General features: G+C 36.2%; 1 protein-coding gene across 16 annotated transcripts in view; it reads left to right on the top strand.

The window, feature by feature from the left end:
- Positions 1–22,809, top strand: part of DGKB (diacylglycerol kinase beta) — a 394,311-nt gene that overhangs the window by 2,561 nt on the left and 368,941 nt on the right. For 8 of the 16 annotated variants that reach the window (XM_084510952.1, XM_084510950.1, XM_084510946.1 and 5 more), the window contains exon 1: positions 15,749–15,883. The exons of 1 other annotated variant lie outside the window; for it this stretch is intronic. The gene's annotated coding sequence lies outside the window, so the exon portion shown is untranslated. Of the gene's footprint in view, positions 1–14,923; positions 15,157–15,220; positions 15,307–15,748; positions 15,884–16,084; positions 16,256–18,474; positions 18,626–20,529; positions 20,544–22,809 lie in introns of those variants that run through there. 7 more of the 16 variants (XM_084510947.1, XM_084510956.1, XM_084510954.1 and 4 more) reach the window with 6 other exon arrangements.

The raw sequence follows: 22,809 nt of genomic DNA, 5'->3' as shown, positions 1-22,809 counted from the left end.
TAAAATACATGTTATTTTATGTTCACTTCACCACAGCAATTGAATTGCTTGAATTCTGAGCAGCCTAGCAGTCAGTCCATTGCACAATTTTGCATTAGAAGTCTCCAGTTAAACCTATGTACTATGCTTAGTATTCCATGCTTAGTATTCCATGGTGCGCACAGCTAAAACCTAATTAAAACCAGAGCAACTAAAGAAAGCATTTTATATAATTTTGAGCTACACCATCCAGGGAAGGTGGGGGCTCTTACTTTATGTAACTGCACCTCATTTTTTCTCTGTCCTCAATTCTATGTGAAGATTGGTTTAATGTAAAAAAATCTACTGATTGCTTGTAAGTTATACTGAAATAAATACAGTTTCTAATTATAAGAAAAGGATTAGGTCAAAATATAATCATTAATGGCAGCCTCTTATAAAACAAAACGGAAAAAGAAAAGTACATGCACAAAAACCTTCTAACTGTATTTTTGAGTAGTTTGTTCAGCTGGCTGTAATGATTCTCTGGAAAGAAATTTTCCTATAATCCGATGGAAAGATAGTCAATGCGTCTAGGTGGAAAGTTAATTAAGTGTGTGGTATCTTGTCATTTTTAGTGTTTCTGCTTTTGCAAAGAGAAAGAGAGGAAGAACTTAGAGACCACCTCCTCAGTTTTATATGGAGATGTACACTTTCAGAAGATCAAGTTTTAGTTATCTGAGTACTGTTTCCCAGATGTCTCTTAGTAGTCTCACCAGAATTTCATAAACCTATAGTGACTTGTACTGTATGTGAGCCAGGCACCATACAGATAGAAGTATGTTCACCTGAGTGCTTTCATTTCTTTTGCAATGCACCTACATTTCATTTTTCATGCAGCATGTGGTCAACAGGAACTGAACATCTATGCCCAACTTGGTTTGCTGTGCTGCCTGCCTTTGCTAGTTCCACATAAAAACTGATCTTTCAGTTATCAATACACGGCATCAGATTTGCACATTGAAACTAGAGCATCTGCTATAAATTAAAGGAACTCTATGTCCAGTCATTATCTCTTTCGGAAACTCCAAATTTCTTTTTTCTTTTTTTTTTTTCTTTTTTTTTTTTTGTTTTTTTGTTTTTTTGTTTTTTTTTTTTTTGTTGTTTGTTTTTCTCATGTGAATTAAAATCTCAACATTTCAGTAAGAACATTAAATTTGCTTTCATCTGTTTTTCTCTTAGCTGGGTTACTAAAATACACGTATGCTTGCCTTCAGCTATCAAACTATTGTGAGGAAATGCTGCTGGTCTTCCCTTTCCTTCTTTGTATTTGTTTTGAAAAATATATCAATTTAAGGAGAACCTAATTATAATTAAACAATGAAATTATTTTCTTTCCACATTATAATTAATAAGTATTTGGTTCTACTCTTTTTTTTTTTTTTTCCTCCCTACAACATATTCAGCTAACATATTACTTTGCCAAGGCAATAGCTTTGGTTCTGATGTTATAGGCCCATTCCAAATAACAATTGAGGTGATCGACTTTCTAGTTTTTTCCAGTTGATACAAGATTATATTGTAATAGCCCAGTGGGAAATTAGAAAAGTGATTACTTTTATTAAGAAGCTTAATTCAATGAAAAGACCCTTTCAAAGAACTTAATCTCAATTGACAGTTCATTGTGCCATTAAAAAGTAATATAGGATGATGGCATCAGCAAAACAAAATGATGCTTCCTAGCAAGTGATTTTACATTCGGTACTAATGATGTAGTTCTTTTGTGAATCATGAAACTTTTTTTGAATGTTTAATCTATTATGTCAGTTCACCTGGGGAAAAAAATTGAATGCTTCTAACTGCATCATCATTTACTACTACTACTTCCATAGCTTTAATTCTTAATTCTTAATGCTTTTTGGTAAGAAAGTATTTTTCAAAGTTGTTCTTCTTAGAATTTAATATCAGTCATTTCTTATTCATATGCTTAATTAGGATACAGATTCAATATTTGTCTCTTTTCTGGGTGGAAAGTGATTTTGAGTCATTTTATAGTTCATAGCTTCTCAGCACTGTTTATTTTGAACCACTTTTTCTTTAAGAAGGGGAGACGTTGCACTTGCATACTTCCTCCTTTGATAAATTTGCTAATTTGACTATTGTAGGAATAGATTGGTCCCTCAGGCTGACAAAGTAGCTCTGTTATTTAAGAAGTAGCTTTGAGCAATTAATGGTTGTCTTTGCATATTAAAATTGTTTTGCTACAACATTTCTATTTAAAATGGAAATATGTCCTTCCATGGCCAGCTGTGCCACACTTCTTAACAGCATTTTGAAAAACCTGTGGAGATCTCTGAGTGTATGGAAGGGCAGCACTGCAACTCTTCAACACCTTACTGAGTGCTTATAAGGATGTAAGGTTTATGCAGCATCAGCTTTACAAATGCTTTTATCCTCTGCCTTCTATTTTCCAACTGCTTCATGCAGTAGTACTTCTAGTCTCAAATAGACTTTTCAGTGAATCTTAGTCGTCATTTTTGTATGGAAATTACCCAAATTTGCCCTGCCTCCCACAGTGATGATGTAGGTCAGCTGAGAGACTTTTAACCATATCACTTTTGTGATATGGTTAAACCATACGTTTATGGTTAAACCATATGGTTAACCATATCACTTCTGTGACTTTTAGCCGTATGTCAAATTTAGTTAAAATTGACCACTGTGTTCAAACATTATTGAAAGATAGGGAGTAGGAACACACAAACCTCATTTTTATTAAAGAAAACCTAAACCTGGGTAAAGACAAGCTAAATCAAACCCCTCCTCAGTCATAAATGTTATTAGATCATATGTTGACTTTTGAAGAGCTTTATACACATTTCTCAGCTTGTTATTTATTTTATTGAAGACTTCCAGCTACAGTTAGTTCATTAATTCTTCTTGGCAATTACTACAACACTGAACTACTTTCTGCTATACAAAAGTAGTGTTCTTCCAGAAGTGTCAGAGAAAAAAATGGCTGTTAAATATTCACATGCATATATATTTAATGATAATATTTCAAGACAATCAGAGCTCATTTCTTGGTCTTCCCAAATGTCCTACTTCATTTATTTCTCTGTACCTGCGTACAGTTCTTTCTATAGTTGCTACTTGTGTCACTGCTGCATTCTACATTGTATTTGAATGTTAAGACTACAAAACAGTATGAAACAATTTCCTGATAACTGACCATTTCCTGACCATAACATACAGCATTTAAATTCCTTAGACTCCAGATCACCCTTTCTGTGCTCACCTTGCATAACATACCAATGTAACAAGGTACAACCAGTAAACCATTATTGCACATCCACAAATGTTCTTTTTGCACTTGTTCTTCCTCTTATTTTCCTTCCTGCCCCTCCCCCCCCCCCCCCCCCCTTTTTTTTTCCTCTGCATTATGCACTCCTCATAGGATTTATTCTTCCTTGATGAGGAACCTGGCTGATCCTTTCCGTCTCTGCCACTGACTCCTAGTAGGTAGAACAGGAAGGACAGTGTAAAGTGTCCAAGTGTATTACACCCAATGTAGCCTTTTTTTGTAGACAAAATTCATTACATTAGGTCTGAAATACGTGAATTCTGAAAAGGGAAACTAACAGAGAGGAATATACAAATAAAAACCAACATCTACTGCAGTGTCATCAGGGAAAATTGTGAAAGGGAGCATGAATGTTTTTTTCTAACAATACTTCAATTATTTAGGTTCAGTATTTCTAGTAAATCAAAAGGGGATTAATTAATCAAGATGCTGTCTAGTTGTTGTTGCTTTGTTGTTGTTGTTTGCTGTTTTGTTGTTGCTGTTTAGATGCTCTTAGTATATATCTCTTAGTGCAACTAATGAATTTTTCATGAAATATTCTGCAAAATAATTCTGATAAAATGCTGATAAAAGCAAACTGAAAACACTTTTGAAAATACAGTACTATTTTAATAAGATCTGAGTTTATGCTTGGCTTTAAGAACAAATTGTATTCTACCTTTAAGACCACAGAACAGGAAAAAACAACAACAAACAACAACCAAAACAAACAAAACAAACAAACAAACGAACAACAACAAAAAAAAAAAACAACAAACAGAAGCAAGGAAGTTAGACTTTGGCAATTTCAAACTGATCATACATTTTCTGAAGGTGATTCAGGTGAGGATTCGGAAAAGACCTTCAGAGCTACTTTACTTACATCATAGGAGCTCTGCTGGCTGCAGTACTATTTGGAATTGTCAATTAGGATGTAAGCCGTATCTCCCTTTTTCCTGTATCAAGCCTATTTTCATCAGTATTTGTGTCAGGCAAAGCCTCTTACGGAAGTATCAAGAACCGATCAATAAAGCGTAAAAATGCTAGTTAAGGTCTGAAATTTCTACTCACAACTTTTAAAACACTGCACCAAGAATAACTGAATGCAGATGGATGACTGTTCATACATATGCAAATTTTTAATATCATGGAGTTAGGTTCCACATAATAAGCCTGAATATATATCTCTGGCAGAAATGAGAAAAAATTCCAGCATCAGAAGTGTTTTGTGTTCTGAGATGGGCTGTGCATGTTTATTCATATTAGCAGACAGACAGCATTGATTCCATTCAAGACAGAGAAGCTAGTCATGAAAATAAGGAATCACCGAAATTACCAAAAGTTGAAATGCTTGTTATATAGTGAAGAAGATAATTGTCAACATTGCAGAGATATTAAAGCTAAAATATAATAAAAATGCTAAAGTAATTACAGGAAACAGAAGAAATATTACGTCAGTTGGCAACATACATGCTTAAAATCAAGTTTACAACAATTAGACTAAAAAGTGTAATTAAGATTTGCATTCAGGAAGCAGCAAATTTAAGTATTGTATTTACTGTTTGGTTACCTGATTTTAGAAGCAAGCATTTCCTTTGCCACACAGCTCTAAGGAGGGGGATTGTATGGATGCACACAGTCCCATGGAATCCATTTATATTAGAGAACAAACACAGATTGAAATTCCACTGTGCTAAGTACTGTGTGAGAACTGGCAGCAGAGGTTTTCCTGGGTCCAGGTAATTTCACTCTAGATAAGTGAAACATATATTAGGATATGTTGAATATAAAATATGTTTTTTCAGAGGGCATGCTCTGAAAAATAGTACAAAAGATAGATTTGACAGTGTAGGCAATCAAGTGTTTCCTGCTGCCTAATGATAAATTCAGTGTCTCTTGTTATTCAAAGCTGCTTAGAAACCTAGAATTGCACATATCCACATATCTAAAATTTCATTAGTCTTCATATTTGTGTCACTATGGTAGTTCAGGCAAAAGTTGAACTAGATCCAAAAGCAGATTCATATTGTACTGCTTTCAACAGCTTTCTCTAATAGATTTTTCAGAGCACATCCAACAAGTATTCACATCATTTGCAAAAGCATCACCATTTCTTTTTAATACTTGTCAAGGGAATGAGAAAGTGACAATATAAAAATTAGAACTTGTTTCAATGCTTTTCTGAAGAGGTTCAAACCTCCACCTCCCCCTACGCCAGAATTTTAATGCTGAGTCTGGTCTTGATGGGATTTGTCTCTGTGACTTTTCATTTGAGTTTAAAGAACAGAAATTTGATTGTATCAAAATGACAATTCAAAGTATCGCTTTATAGACCTTCTAGATAGAAAAGCATTCTGGATCATAGGAGAAACAAAAAATATAAACAAGTTCTTGGCCCTTCTGAAGGAATACAACTACAGTACTGTTCTTCTGATTTTAGTCCAATTATTTTTTTTCTGTCAGTCTCCATACAGTTAGTGAGGATGTTTAATTATCTTCCTGTCAGGTAAGAGTTACAGGTTTGTATTCCTGAAGAACAAGAGGTCTGAACTGGGTCACCCATATCATACGTTAACTGCTGAGCAATGCTGGGCAAGCTGTTCTAGCTGAACCTGCTTGAGCCAGGAGGGTTGGACCAGATGACCTTCTGTGGTCCTTTCCAACTTCAACTATTCTGAGACTCTGCAAAGTTTTTGAAACATGACCTGCTTACCCTCTGCCTATACTTCTAAGTAAATATAATCAATTCCCCTGTGGTTTTTATAGACCTTGATTCTATGTTTATACTGGGAATGAGTGAAACATGGTTACTATATTTAGAGTGCCCCAAAGGGGAAATGAAAGAAAATGTCCCACTGGAGGCCTAGGTATGAGTGCAACATTGATCTGTTAAATAATAATAAATTATATATATATATATATATATATGTGTATATATATATATATACACACACACATTTTAAAAAGGGGAATTTTTGTGCATCTTTAAAAGTAGAATTTTAATTAACTGAGGGAAAAATCTGACTAAATGATGGTAAGAGGCTGTAAAAATTGCAGTCTTAAATCACAGTGCTAGTTTTATGTGCATAGATTCTAGATGTCAAGTCAAGTAATGGGCCGCCAGCAAAACTGGAATATACAAGAATCTAAGCATGCCACTGAACGCTTTACTTACAGGACCCTGCTGCTCTCAGAAATGAAAAACTTTATTCCCCTCATTGTGTAGATCTAGAATAAACCATCTTGGTAGCTGTGACAGTACAAATAGAACAGAACCTAGTTATTAAATAGCATGTTTTGTAAAATGAAATACTGGATGATAAAATGCTAAATTTACTTCTGGAATCTGTATGTGAATCTATTTCCAGATAAGTCAGTGGAAAATGTTTTTTATTACATACTTTCAACTGCATGTAGAACATCACATAAAAACATAACAAATGTGAGCATTTTAATGATATGAGGTAGGAAATGATAAAGAAAAAAAAAAAACTTGTTAACTTAAAAAATAAACAACATATGTAAAACAGGAGTTATTTAAAATATCTGCAATATAACACTGACGTGTTTATTACATATAAATATTTCTAAAAAAGGTAACGGTAGGCCCAGAAGGCATTACAATATGAATCAAAGAAAATAGTGCTTCTTTACGGATCTAATTTATTTATAATAAAATATTTTTTTTTACATTATTATAAAATGTTTTTCAAGTGATTTAAATAGATACATCCCTGATCTATCAGTAAAACATAACTTCAGAAGGAGAAAAAATATATATTTTCATAAATTTGACCAGTAACTGTGGAAGAATTTGAGATTTAAGGACTACAAAATAGAGCAGGTGCTACCAAGCCACTATTTACCACTACTGACTTATTTTCTTTCTCTAATTGCCTTAAAACCACTGAAAGTTTCTTTTTGAAGGCTACTGGTGACCTCCTCATTAATAATAACATAAGGGAAAAAAAATCTCCTCTTTACTTTTTTTTTTCTTGAGAATTAAAATTGTTGATGTCACCTTTTCTGTAAGCTTTCTCTTGTAAACTTCTTTGACTTTCTGTTCCAAGAAATGAATAACAGGTGTACCAGAGAAAAAAGTATAAAATCACTTTGGGAGTTTACTTCAAGGATTTACTTTACAGAATGGGAATAAAACACACTATCTGTGTGTGTGAGAGAGAGTTAATTATTAGTTTTTAATAGTTTTTAATAATTTCTGTGCTCTAATGTTTCTATATGGGTCCATAGATACCTAAAACCAGGGGGAAAGAACATGGGAATAGAGTTGCCAAAAAGTTTGTCCAAGAACTGCAGACCAGCTAGTGAAAATGTGGGTGACACAATGTCTCAAACACCAACAAATATATATATTTGTCCGGTTACACCAACAGATATTGATTTCATATATAATTGTTGTTGACATTGGAAACATGTTTCTGGTATTCATTCCATCTGTCCCCCTTACTTTTTATTACTTTTTTTTTTATTACTTTTATCTAAAGTAATTAAATGTAACTATTTTTTTCTTCTTTTCTACTACTTACTTTCAATTTCCTTTCACAAATCTCAACACTCCATCTTGCCTTTACCTTCTGATGTAAAAATATACATATCTTTTGAATATGCAGTGTAGTAGTACCCAAACTCTGCAGTCTTGGTGCTGGTTTTGTTGCTTATAATGTAATACATGATATACCGACATGGTATATCACCTCCTCTGTATTCTTTCTCCAAAAATTTTGTCTCCTGATCACATTAATGAAAATGCAAGTAAAATAGGTCTAATTAGTTAGGAAATTCAGTTTTTGAATTCTTACAGTTACTTTGATTATGTTTTATGATAAATTGTACCCAAATACAAGGAACTAAAGTGTGTATGGTTTTAAATTTTAGCTATACTTTTAAATAATTTCTTACTATTTTTGTTCTCTTTCCAATGCTTGCTTCTTATAGGGTGTTTTTTGAAGCTAAGGACATTTGCAATACCGTTAGTTCTCTATACATTTATTTTTCTCTCTGTTCTTTACCTTGTGCTCCAAGAACCTGGAAGATGTTATCATTTACATAAAATATTTCTATTTGCACTGAAATCTGTGAATTAAATTCACCCTATGAATTCTTCCTTTGTTGCTCTCTCCATTTTTGATGCCTTAGCTCTTTAGTCAACTATTGTCCTTCTCCCTCATCTTTGTAAGTCCTGCACCTTTGCTCTCAGTCATAAAACTTTGTACTATTACATGTTTAATAATAATCTGTAAAAGTTCTACACTAACTTTTTATAGTATATATTCTATATTATACTACCTCTGTCAAGTCACAAATCAAGAAAAAAGCAGATGTTCTCAGTTCTCTTATGAGAACTCACCATAAATAGAAAAGGGAGGTGATTCTTTCAAATATCTGCTGTGTATTTATATTTTGAGACACGGTAACATACTGCTGCCTTTCTTTGATCTACCTGTGAGAAGTAAATATGCCGGTATGATGTTAAACATAAATAAACTAAGGAAATCAAAAATTATAGAAAATTTGGAAAACAGAGGAAGAAAGAAAACAAAACAAAGAACCCATCAACACGTCTTTCATTTTGTATTTTACTAATAGGAATGATCTTTGTGCAAGGTGCATACAGTGAACGAATAGCATATAAATTTAATAGTTTAGGCCATCGGGATTTTGGAATGATTACCATCTACTAGAAAATATATTACACTTGGATTGCTTTGAGTAAAATTTTAAAAAAAGTTCTTTCTAAAACAAATTATATTGGTTGCTGAATGTTAAATAGTAATTCCTAAATATGTATTCAGATTCAACAAATGTTTAAGGACATGTAATATCTTTTCCCACGGTTGAGACAGTTCAGAAAACATACAGATGGTAATTAATGTATCAAAACCATCTTTTAATATATAAAGCCGCCTATGAGATATTATTTTTAATGACTTACTAATGACAAAAAGAAGTCTTATGCTTCTTTTTGATATCCTGCATACATGTATATATATAATGAAGTGTAGTGAAAAAAACATGCATGTCACTGCTTTAATGCTACTTCAAGAAGCATACAGTAAATACACTTTGCCCCTTACCTCCTGCCTAGCTAAATATTTAAGAATTTGTATAGAGCTTAATAGTCTTTTTTATTACAGTGTTTAAGAATGAATGAGTTATCAGACATCTGCTTCTTAGATAATCTGTAACCATGTGGCCTCTTCTCAGACTGAGCAAACATTTCTCATTTACTATGACTAAGGGCTCATTTCTGCATCCACTTGAGATGAATGGGACCTTTCATGTAGATTTATGAGCTTGTAAGCCCATTGCCTGCTGATCTCTCTGAAACTCTTGCCATTGAGATATGATGGCTCTAGACTGAGGATCCACCTTTGGAATAGAATCAGAGAATCATAAAGGTTAGAAAAGATTTCTAAGATCATCTGGTCCAACCGTTAATAGGGGCAACAGATGAGAAAACTGGTTATGTAGATTGAAGGTAAAGATCAGTAAGATGAAAAGAAAAAAATAAATATTTAAATTCACTGAAAAGTACTATAACCCATTGTCCAGCGTGGAAAATGAAAGCTTTGGAGAGACCTAACAGTAGCTGCAAGGAGGCCGTCAAGAAGGCAAAGACAGGCTCTTCATAGTTATGTATGGTGGGAAGGCAAGAGGCAATGGGCCTAAATTGAAATGAGATGTTCAGACTGGATGTAAGAAGAAATTTCTTCAACACAAGGACTGTCCAGCACTGGCAGCCCACAGAAGTTGTGTTGTCTTTGGAGTCTTTCAAAAGATGACTGAACAAAGCCAATTTGATCTAACCTCGTATCTGATACTTACTAGATCTCCTTGTACTGCTCCCAGACTAGACCTCTTCAGGGTATTTTCAGACAGAATTATCCAAGGATACAGTATTGAAAGTGTGACCTATCAAATGTAGAGGGGGATAATCATTTCCATACAGACCAGGAATGAGTTGGTCAGCTTTGCTGCTAGGGCTCACTGCAGACTGATATTTAGATTGCTGTCTGCTAAAACCCCCAGGGCTTTTTCAACAGAGCAGCTCCCCAGGAATTGCCTGGAGGAGTTGCCCTAGGAGTGCCCATCATGACCCCATCACTGCAGAGTTTTTTCTTCCCTTGTGCAGGACTTTGCATTTGTTCTTCTCAAATTTCATAAGGTTCCTGTCAGCCCATTCATCCAGCATGTGTAGGTCCCTCTGGATGACAGTCCTGCCCTTGAGCATGTCAATTAGTCCTCCTGGTTTGTGGGTCTCGCAGACCTAAGGAATGTACACTTCTTTGTGTCCTCCTGGTTACTGATAAATGTGCAAGGACAGGTGTCAGGATAGATCCCTGGCCAATTCTAGTTGCTACCAGCATCCAGATAGAGTACAATCAATTAAACAGTACTCTCTGAGCTTGACCATCTAGCAAGTTATTCACCCCTCTAGTTTCCACCTACACAGTCTGTAATTTCACAATGTGCAAAAGTCAAGATATATTTAATATGGTCAAGTTCACTGTTCTGCTCTTGTCCATATATTCCATCAGTTTATTGTAAAGGACAGTCAGATTGATAAGGCTACATTTACCCTTGGTAAACTCCCACTCAGCATATCTTCCTTCATGTGTCTCAAAATGTGTTCCAAGAGGACTCATCCCAACATTCTCCCAGAGGCATAAACGAGACTGAGTGATGTGTAACAATTAGGGAATCAAGCAAATGTACCTGTATATCAGTGACAAGCCAACAGAGGCAAATTTAAATACTTTCAGTATTATATCTTACTTGCATAAATGAACAAATAGCTAAAGATTTGGCTGGAATATGTGGTATACTGGATAATAAGCCATGAACAATAGTTCAGCTGATTGATGTAATTTCCTGTGGTTTGCCAACAGTCCTTGATTATCTCAAATTCAGATATTTTCTCTGTTGCATATTTTATTAGCTACCATAGATTTATATACATACATTTTGAATATCAGTAATGTAAGTGGTAGCAGACATGTAAATGCCTCTGGGTATTTCACAAGATATTTTTTTTCCCCATTTGAGCCGTGCAAATAGCTATGCCACTCAGCATAAATGTATCAAGGATATTGTACATACTATTCTATGTTTTATCCTTATCACCACAACAATTAACGTTACATGATGTAAGCATGGTGTGTGCAAGAACTTATTCTGACAAAAATGATGAATTCTTCTTTGAATCTGTATGACTAAATTACCTGTGAATTTGGTATTTCTGGGAGGGAGCAATATACTGCACTTACATTTCCTGATGAAAATGGAAAAAGTACAGAATTTACTGGGTGAAAGATGCTTAATCATTATTTTATATTTCCTTCACAAAAACCTTCATGTTGTAAGAATTGTGTAAGATTAATTTTTTTAATTTTTTTTTTTTTTTTTTTTTTTGGGGGGGGGGGGAATATACCTGCTTCTGATAACTGTATATTCTAAAGCAGATTTTCTAACTTATATCTGAATATAAGTTAGCTGAATTCACATAGATTAGTTTTTGATAGTTTACACCTGTGACTTTTTAGAGTCATAGAATCATAGAATGGCTTGAGTTGGAAGGGACCTTAAGGATCTAGTTCCAACCCCTCTGCCATGGGCAGGGATGACACCCACTAGATCAGGTTGCCCACTGAAGTCAGATTTGGAAGACTGAATTCTGTTTTTTCTAAAAGTACCAAAAACTGCAGATGATTGATATTGTTGCAACTTCTCAATAGCAAGTAACAAATATTGGAGACTGAGAACTGTTTTTGCTGTTAAGATTTGGGCTTGGTCCTTTTTATTGTTTCAAAAATGGTAAAAAGCTTAGGGGTCACAGTTCATAATAAAGGTATATTAAATGAGCAATCTAAAGTCATGCTTAGCAACAAAAATCATTTATTTAAATATCCAAACACAGGTCTAAGGATAGACCATATTTTTTTATTTTTTTATTTTTTAATTCTGGCTGTGGATTCTATACATCTGTTATTTGCTCTGCTGTAAGGGAATGAGCTGTTAAGCAACAAACTTTCTGTATATTTTAATCTGTTTATGGTAGGTGCTTGAATAAAGAAGGAGAGAGAGGCAACAAGCACAAACTGAAACACATAAAGTTCCAACTGGATATGAGAAAACACTTCTTCACTGTGAGGGTGACAGAGCAGTGGCACAGGTTGCCCAGAGAGGCTGTAGAGTCTCCTTCTCTGGAGATATTCAAAACCCACCTGGATGAGATCTTGTGCAATGTGCTCTAGGTGATCCTGGCTGTGCATGGAGGTTGGACTAGATGGTCTCCAGAGGCTCTTTCCAACCCCAGCCATTCTGTGAGAGGACAGGGGTATACACAGTTTGTGTGATACACTGCTTCTAGAGCAGGACACATCTTTGCACAGAAACCAGAACAAAGCTGCTGACCTGAATGTGCTACTCCCAAACACTGTCATTAAGGTCTAGGCTGAGGACACTCTTAGCCATCAGATGTATTCCATTTATCCCCCATCTTTGACATATACTCTGAACTGAAAATAATACAATCCTGTTTCTAAGGCTAGCCACATTGAAACCAAACTTCCAAGTATTTTTCAATGCAAGCAAAAAAGCCAAATGTTAGTATGCCTTTGGTGTGACATCTTTCATGTTGCTCTTTCACAGCTCTGTTGTTCCGAGTTGGCTTTGGCCTGTATGGGTATTACTGCTTTTAAAATACAGATTAAATATTTTAAAAAGTGGTTATTTTTCCCATTTCAACAGAAGACCTCAAATTTAACTTCAGTGTTTTAAAGCTACAAGTATCAATGGAATTAACATTCCATTTTACATGTAAACTTGGTGGACATTTTCTATTTCAATAAGAACTGGAGTTGTACACTGCCCCAACACATGGCCAAAGATAACAGTAAAGCTCCAGGTTAAGTGAGTATACAAAAGCTATGCTCAATATTAAAACAATAAGAATAACAACAATACAATTGTAATAATTGTGAAATGTAATTTATCTACTAATTTTGCTTCTAATATGACCTTATGTTATGGAGAGTGCTTGAAACCAATTTTTAAGTCGGTATCATCTTTCAAAACCAGGCTCCCTTCCCTGAACCACTACATCAATCAATTTATTGTAGGGCCTATAAAATTTTTGTGTAGTACTGAAATGATTTATCACAATTAAGTAACTAGTCACTGCGCTTCAGTGTTTTGATCTATATTTAGTAACCCAAGGCTTAAATATACTGGGACTGAATTCCTTCCCTGGGAGAAAAAGAATTTTCTGAACTCTGTTGTTTAAATGGATAGCAATATATTAAATGTTGGAGACTAGAGTCAAGCATTTGTCATTTGTCATTTGATAAACTGCTGTTTGGAAAGATATTTGTAAGGTTAACTACTGGATCTGAGATATAAAGGCTAATGTGTGTAATAATACCCTTCCTAGAATACGTTTCACCAAAGTTACAGATAAATTTTTATTCTGCTTTTGTGTGCATATGAGGAGAGGTAAATAAATATTTTAATATTTAGATTATGGGCATATAAAGGTTAATCAAAATTATATCACATCATAATTTTAGTTGTGAATGCATTTATACCACTTAGTATATGGTATAGCATATGTATCTTGTACTATACAAAGTAACTGTAAATTTCGCTTGCACACCTGAAGCTTATCTGAATTTTCAAACTCTTTTGTTAAACACAAAGCTGGAGTGCTAATGAGTTTTAGAAACCTGCTATTTCAAAACAGTTAAATGCCTTTTGCTGTGCTGTGTAGAAGTGGAATTACAAAAATAAGTACCATGTAGTCTGAGGAAGCCACTTACATCAAGCTAGGTGAAGTGAGGAATCCTTTAAGGAAACAAAACTCTTTATAAGTCAAATTGAGCTCGTTATGTTTTACATGGTTATTAAAATAAAGGAGATTCCAAAAATTTCTAGCACTTGCTTGTTATGTAAAAATTAAACCATTTATGTACAGATTTCAGAAAGGAAGAATGGATGCATTTAGAAAATAAACAAAAATTCCTGACCAAAACAAACAAACAAAAACACATTTTTATACTTTTATGGTCTTCTTATTATACACAACTATTAGCAGTATGCTATATTGCATCTAAATTGTCTGAAACACTCATCAAGGCTGAAAGGCTAAAGTATTTATAGTATTATATAGCAACAAAGTGAATTTAGATAGGAATTCATTGTCATTATAATTAACCAAATCATCAGGATCCCAGCTGATGTCCTGAGGCTAATCTAAGAGCAGAACCCAGGACTTGGTGAAGATGGAAGTTTGGCACCGTTTGCTCTGCTTAGAAATTCACCTGTGTTTCAGAGGGATTTATTTTAGTCAAGACAAGTTGCCATTGAACACGCTGGGAGGCTGTCAGTGAAAGTTTCATCTGATCCCTTATTTTGTGTCCTGCTAAGTGGGAGGCAGCAGCAGAAAGGCATGAATTTTTATGCCATCGCTATGCTGCTTCCTCTTTTTTCTTCTCCAAGCAAATCTGCAAATTCCTACGAGCCCTAGCTCTGGTGTTGCTACCTAGAGGGGGGGATTCCCAAACACGTGCTGGAGACCCACCCCTCGGGAGGACAGCGCGGCGGGGGAGAACGGGGCTGCATTTCAGTGCCGTGACATTCTTGCAGGTCCCTCATCGGGGACGGCCAAACGGTGGCTCTGGAGGCTCCGGGACGAGGAGCTGGGCACCGGGCCGGCCTTACTGGGGGGACAGTGTCTGCAGCGGGGTGGGGAGCATCCTCCCCCGGCTCTCCTGCGCCCCTCCAGCCCCGGGCAGCTCAGTACCGCGCACCTGCGGGAGATCGCCCCCGGGCCTCAGGTAGGCGAGGGCGGGCGGCGCGCAGGTGCGCAGCGGGGAGAGCCGCGCACCAGCCCTCGGCGTCCCCGCGGCTGCGCGGCTGCTCTGCCAGCCCCGCTGCCGCGGAGCGAGCGCGGAGGGCCGCTGGCGGGGGGAGCGGGGAAACTTTGGGTAAGTGCTGGGAGGGAGGTGTGGGGATGTGGGGGAGCATCACCGGGGGGTGCGGAGAAGCATCACCGGGGGGTGCGGAGGGTCACTGGGGAATGCAGGGAAGCATCACCAGGATAATGCGGGGGGTCACCGGAGGATGCGGGTGCGCCGGCCAACAGGTACCGCAGCTGCGCGGGTGCGGGAGGGGCTGCGTGTGTGTGTGTGTGTATGTATGTGCGTGTGTTTTTGTGTGTGTGTGTTGTGTGCGTGTCGCCTGTCCCCTCCCCCGCCCGCCCTGCCAGAAAGGGGTGGGAGATTTCCCTGCCTCCCGGCCGCTTAAAACCGCGCTGCCCGGCGGTGCCTTCGTGGCCCCGGGCGGAGGGAGGCTGGCGGCATCCGCGCTGCGCCGCGGGGAGTGGGCGGAGGGGAGGGCGGCGGCGGTGGCGGCGGCCCCGCGGGGCCGGGCAGCGCTGGGCTGCGGCAGCCGGCGGGGGCGGTCTCTCGCTCGGCTGTATGGCCGGTTCTGCCGGCTGCCCAAGGCGCCGGGCTCTTTCGCATCCCGGGCTCTTTCGCATCCCTCCTTCCGCATCGCACTGCAGTAAGTTCGCCAGGCGCTGGGCGGCTGAACTGGTTGCAATCGCGGAACTGGGGAGGGAGGGATGGAGGGAGGGAAAGGAAGGGAGAGGGGTTGTGTGTGTTAAGTTGTAGCTAAGCGGGCTATATTGAATTTGTCACGGTTCATGGCTTTGGTTCCTAGTTAATGGTAGTTTGCCTCGCTGACCTACATCACTTTGCTCAAGCACGGTCAATGTCCTGCTGCTGCCAGGGCTTTCATTGAGAGCTGCGTTCAGAAGGCTTTCATTGATGGCTAGGTTCAACCCGGGGGACTGCTGAAACACGCAGTGGGGGTAAGCACAGACCGAGTCCGTGAAACAAAAGATGCAGCCGAAAACTTGTGCCGTAAAGACTGGTGAGCAGAAACTTTTAGTGGTGATGTGACAGGCGGTCTAAGGGTCTTTTCGAGGAAGAATTAAAAATGCTATACAAATCGACAAACTTTTGGATGTTTGAAGGCAGTTTACAGGCAGTTTATTTTTATTTTATGTAATCCAGCGTTGTTCTGATTTATTTTCTTGAAAGTAGTTTAATTTGTTGTGTCTGAAATTACAATTTTCATTGTGAGTATGCTGTTTTTGAAATGGATGAAAGACTTTCTCATAAGATTGATGTATCTTAAGTATTTTTCCTCATCTAAATGAGAAGATTACAGTGTCTTCTGTTAATTATCACTACATTTTTAGAAAAGCGGTCAAATAGGAAGAAGAACTTAATTAATTTTCAGAAGTAGTTTTACCTGGTTGATGCAATTTTCGAAAGTTTATAAAATAGGCTTCTAAAATCTATCATGGAAAATAAGAGATTGCAGCAGAATGAGGAAAAAAAACATTAATTCTCACAAGAGAAAATTTTATAACATCACTAAATCACTTTTTATAACATCACTAAATGTTTTTCCTAGATCAAATGACCTCATGTAGCAAAGTTATATTTTTTCCTTTTTTGCACTTGAGTGGCATAATGCTGCTGCATATATTAAAACATCATTTTACATCAGGAAAAAAAAACAAACAAAAAAAAAAAAAAAAAAAAAAAACATAGCAAGAATCTGATATGCATTCCCAAAAGACTGGGCTTGTTCTATGCTTTATAGATAAAATGATAGGAAATATGTTCTTTGTTTCTCCCCGAAGTGATAATCCAACATTTCTGAGTGCCTGAAATGTTTATTTTTCGCAGAATGAAAGCAAGCATCAAGGAACATGGGGCATAAAAAAGCAATGTTTTCCTCCTGGGGTTTAAGTTATCCCACGTTGACTTGTCAAGGTGGAAGGACTTTGTTGTTTACCATGGCAGGAATGTCCTGAAATAATTATTTAGCAGTCTGAAATGAGTGCGGAGTAAAATATTTTATGCTATAGATTTGAAATATTTGGGGCCCAAATCCATTCCTCTAATTTAGAGCCCTGCAAACAACTGAAGTTGCTGCTCTTACGCAGGTTTAGAAAAACTACAATCTTGTGTTTGTTTAAGAAGAAATGTGTATGAACTGTTGCTGACAAACTGAAATCATCTTTCTTTAAACACCTGTAGGTGTCTCAAAATAAAACACTGAAATAATATTGTTCAGTAGAAATGCGTAAGTGAACAGATATTTTTGAAGAGTTTGTGCAGCTTGAAGGTAACAAAACTACTACGTTCTGAAGAGCACTTGATATCATTTTTTTTTACTTATAAGGTTTCTGCATCATTTCTATTCTGGAGCAAAGTGTAATTCAGGTGATGGGAAAGGTCTTAATGGGAGAGGCACCTAGAGGTGCCTCTTGCCAATGGAATGAGATCACTAGTGGAGGGATGAAGAGAATCATAAGAGGGCTTCTGATAAAGCAGGAGGTAAATACAGAACATTTGTGAGTACAGGTAGTAATAGGTCAAGGCTGGAAAACTTCAAAGTCGGTGGGACTGGGCTTCTTTTGCTTCATGCTTGTGTGGTAATAGCATCAAGTTCTTGCGAAAGTCACCTATAGAATGAAATGTATAGGGTTTAAGTTATGTTTTGTAATTACAAAAAATTAAATAAATAGCAGCATATCTGGATGACATATAATGTTTCATTCTCTTTGAATTGTTGTGACTTTTATTAGTTCATCGATAAGTTAAATGTTAGACACACAATTCTAGCAAGTCTTTTAATGGAGGTCTACAGGAAAGATGGGGAGAGAATTTTTACCAGGGAGTACAGTGGTAGGACAAGGGGAAATGGATTTAGACTAAAAGAGGGTAGATTTAGATTATATATTAGCAATAAATTCTTTACTACAAGGGTGGCGAGGCACTGGAACAGGTTGCCAAGAGAAGCTGCGGAAGCCCCATCCCTGGAAGTGTCCAAGGCCAGATTGGATGGGGCTTTGTGCAACGTGGTCAGGTGAAAGATGTGGGGGGGGTGGAACTGGATGGTCTTTAAGATCCTTTCCAACTTAAACTGTTCTATGATTTTATAAAATGTCGATTATTTCAGATGTTTCCTTGGTGAAAGTTAATTTTGTTGCCAAGAGCAATTTACATGATGAAAGCTGTATTCATAGTATTTTTTCTCATCTTTTGTCATGGTAAGAGATGTGGACTGCTGTGAAAAGTGTGTGACAATACATTCCCATCTGTGTGATGATGAAGGAGTAACAGCCATCAGAAGACTGAGCAAAACAGAAAGAGCAGCTCTTGCTTGGTAGTTTGGTGACCGGGAGCAAAAGTATTTCAATTAGGCTTGACCTCTGGAAAGAAGGTACTTGGAAAGACATCTATATTTATTTTAAAGTTATGATGTGAAATCTGGAAGACATCAACAGAGTGAGTGCAATTCTATTGAAGAACAGGATGCTGGCTTTCTGAAATACATTAGTTTTAGACTCCAGCTCTCTACCTGTTGTCACTATTGAGTAAACTTTGCAACTTATTACAGGAGATGCCAATTGAGCTTTGCATTACTCTCAAACAAAAAGTAAATCAATAGAAGGTACCAGGTATGCCTTGGATATCATTCACCATTCACTTTTTTTTTTTTTCCTGTGCAGAATTAGTTCGAAATGCTATTCTGTAGGAATGATAACATTCCATAGCAAATTTAATCAATAGTAGCTAGTGTAAGAGGTTGGAGAGAGAAAAAAAAAAAAAAAAAAAAAAACTGAGAAGAATTCTGCATAAATGATTTGTGGTAAGTTTCCCATTGTCTTCTGCACCACTTACAAAATAATTAATAACAGTAATAGTAGACTTAAGACAATTATTTGTCCATAAGTGTGGTTTTTCATAACAGTAGTTTAACTTTTTTGTCATTTGGAGCCTTGCTCTAAAGCTGGACCAACTAATTCATTGTGCTGGAGGGAAGAGTAAGTGGCATTGTGGGTCTCACTTAAAGGGATTAGACGTTTGTAATTGTATTTAATATGTCTATGAGTGTGAAAAAAGTTACAAACTTCAGCTTCAGTACAAATTGAATGATACCATCACTCAGTCAACATGACCTATCTTACATCACACTAATGCTTTTACTATGAATAGAAATTTAGGCTGATTTGGCAGGTAGAGAAACACTTTATTATTTTTTAGCCATTTATTTTTAAAATCAGGATGAATAACTGTCCCAAAACAACTTTATGCAATCTAGAACATATTTTCCTTTTTAATTGTTTCTGAAGAATTTAATTAATTATTTTCTCTGAATAATGATTGCAGAAGTTTAGCCCTGAGGGAATATTGTTTGGCACAAGTTTGAAAACATAACCCATGTAAGTATTTTGAGCCTGTTTAATTACTTCTTGTCCAGCCCCTACCAGTTTGAAATCAAAATGTCCAACTCTGACACAATTGTGCTGCCCTACACCATTGAAAAATAAAAGTAAAACAAATGAACGCAAATGTACAAATGCATTTGTCAGTTTAATGATACTAAATAGGTTTCTAATTGCTGGGACAGATTAACTTTTTATTTTTAGATAGTATTTTTTATTTACTATAATAAACTATGAATAAAAAGATACGTAGATACTTTTTTTTTTTTTTTTTGAAAAAAAAAAAAAGTTCTATTTTCAAGAATGGAACTTCTATGTATGCTAGCAGAAATCTTTAGTTAATATAAATTCCATGATTATTATTTTTCTTAGTTTGATTCTCAGCTACATTTTGATTACTTAATGTGAAATTGTGATAGTTTTTTTTTCACTGTGTGTTCAGTGGGATGACCAGTGCTCAGCAGTAGTAGTAATAAGTAGTTCACTCCCTAGTCCTTACAGTAGGACAAGAAGAATCCCAACAGACCTGTAGTGCAGTTCTCACAAAGGTTTATGTTGTATGGTGCTTATCAAACTATGAGTCTTCTGCTGTGAAATTTGGCTTCCCTATCCTTTTGAGTTGTCTTCTGGGAAATAATGAGGCATTGAAATGTAGTGGTTGTTTATTTAGAGAACTGGGGAACTTGCACAGATAATGGAAACCTTTTTTTTTCCCCCTCTGTCTTCTAAATTATGCTGCATAAAAGAAAAGCAACTAGTCAAATTTGTTCTCCTTGCTCTAAATTTCTCTCCAGGTAGACATTTCTGATGTTTACATTGGTTCAAATTTGAAAGAAACACAGATGATGTGAAACCAACAAACTTTCCTGTCTCTTCTTCTGAAAGTAAAGGAAGTGGTGTCTTGTAAATCTGGTATGTAGAGGCTATGGGTTAGACATAAACAGTATGAACCACTGCATCCCAAGAATCAGGAGGGTTTTCTTGTTTGTTTGTTTTCTCCATGGAGTCTTTGGCCACTTTAATTGTGGATTTTCTCATGTTGCCTGAATGAATGTTTGTATTCATCCTCCAAATGGTAGGTAATGTTAGGATAAGGCCAGAAAGAGGTTTTCTTTTTTTTTTTCGCAAGGAAGAATAGGGGGAGGAAGAAGAAACAAATATATGATTATAGACAGGAATAAAAGGAATAAATTAAGAAAAAATAAATTTAATGGCTACTATTACTCTTTTTCACATTTAATTTCCAAGGATTTTTTTTTTCCTTTTTTAAACATTTGAAAAAAGCTAGCAAATTCTATGAAGAGAGGAAAAAAAAAGTCAGAAATTTTAAAGCTTGAAATCTCTTTCAGATAGCTAGGGTGGTGCTTCCTTATAGTCCTGGAATATTTTACTGGAGATTTTTACATTGGTAGTTTCTTCATATTTTGAATAGAGTAGTTATGGTAATCTATGTATCATTAGAGTAAAGTTTTGTTAATGTTCAAACCATACATAAATGGGACTAGTCTGTCCTACATTCAGTATCTAAGTAATATCTGGTTACCTTCTGTCTCTCCTATTATTCCTGATGGAAAGACTGATGGAAAGACAAAAGCACCTGCTGAGGAAAAGTCTAATTTTATGATAAGCACCCAATATAGGTCAGTTGAAGTACATTCTGGATGTATCCAGGTCTCTCAATTTATTATAAAGCATGCCTAAGATAGTAATTTCACAGTTTAAGGTTTACTTTTAAGGCATCCAGCTTTGGGTGAGATAAATTGCACCCTTGGGTATCTTCTCAGCTAGAAAGAAAAACACAAGGGAGATTTGAAATCCTAAGGATGTATCAAATCTTCTCTGTGCATTACTGAAAATAAACACAAAGTAAAATAGTCTTACACAAAGCAATTGCTTAGAAGGGGCTATATCCCAGAAGTTAAATATCAAAGTACATATTTTTAACATATGTACTTAACATATGTACATAAAGTAAAAAAGTACTCTTGAGTATTTCTGTTTTTCTCTATGCTGTAAAAAGTTGCCTATAGCTTGCTTTCATCAAAAAGTCACTGTATTAATTCCTTATTGATATAAAATATTCCAATAACTCTTTTTTTATGGAAAATAAAGCTATATTGCTTCCTGAAAAATCTTGACTTACTATGAAACTGAGAAGACTTGCTCAGGCATTTAGTTTTACTTTACTCTGCATGTTACATAAATTGAAAAACTAATACAACAGTGACCTGGTTTATCTTCACAAGCTGTTGTAAATTTTAATGGTATGGTACTCCAGTGACTTCTGGTCAGGAGGGACAGTGGGCCATTTTGCCTTTTGTAACTTTTGAAAATCTGTGTTTAAACAGCATTATGGCTTTTGGGTCACAGAATTCAAACCTTCTAAGCAATGTGATCTTTTATAGAACAGAAGGAGGAAACTTTGTACTGGCCATTGCTAGGCTTAGCTCCGTTGATACAACCATTTCTTTCTAAAAGTAGAATGACTAGAGGAAGCCTGGGGAAACCTCCCAGTTTTGAAGAACAATTGCTGTTAAACACAAAAGATACTCTGATAATAATATATTTACTTTATATATTATTATATATAAACTACTATGCACTTACTATATATTTTTACTTCCTCTTTAAATTTAAAATACTGAGCGGATGGCTTTTGTTCTTCATGAAGTAAAATACCATATTCGGTTACAATTAGTTTTTCTTTTGAATTCAAAATAATGACTTTTAAAAAAGCTTTATGTTCTGTCAAAGACTGTTTCCTATAAATAATGTAGGCATCCACAAACTATAAAAAAAGCTTGTGAGATTACTTGAGTGATCAAGTTATTTTTCTGTCTTACGTTACACAGTGTACCAGCAATTTTTACTTGTCTCTGTTGGTGCTGAGAAAAATAATCTTGATGGATGATCCAGTTCTGACTTCTAGTTGCACCTCTAATGAAGAAGAGGAAATTCAAGTCTCTAGTACGGATTTCTGTGCATTCTTATTCAGGTTTGATGAGCCATGAGGTCAGGGTAGATCATCTGTCAATGACAGGAGAATCTGTAGAATCGCACAAATGTACCCTTCCAAATAACAGTAACACATTCAGTCCTATTTCATCACAGTTTAATGAGCAGAAAACTGTAGAGGAAACTAATAAGAATATATAAACCTAATAAAATAGTTTGTATA

The sequence above is a fragment of the Aythya ferina genome (assembly GCF_964211825.1).
Source record: "Aythya ferina genome assembly, chromosome: 2".
In the NCBI taxonomy this organism is placed as follows: Eukaryota; Metazoa; Chordata; class Aves; order Anseriformes; family Anatidae; genus Aythya; species Aythya ferina.
Note: the sequence above shows the minus strand (reverse complement) of the source record. Positions and strands in the feature narration are given on the sequence as shown.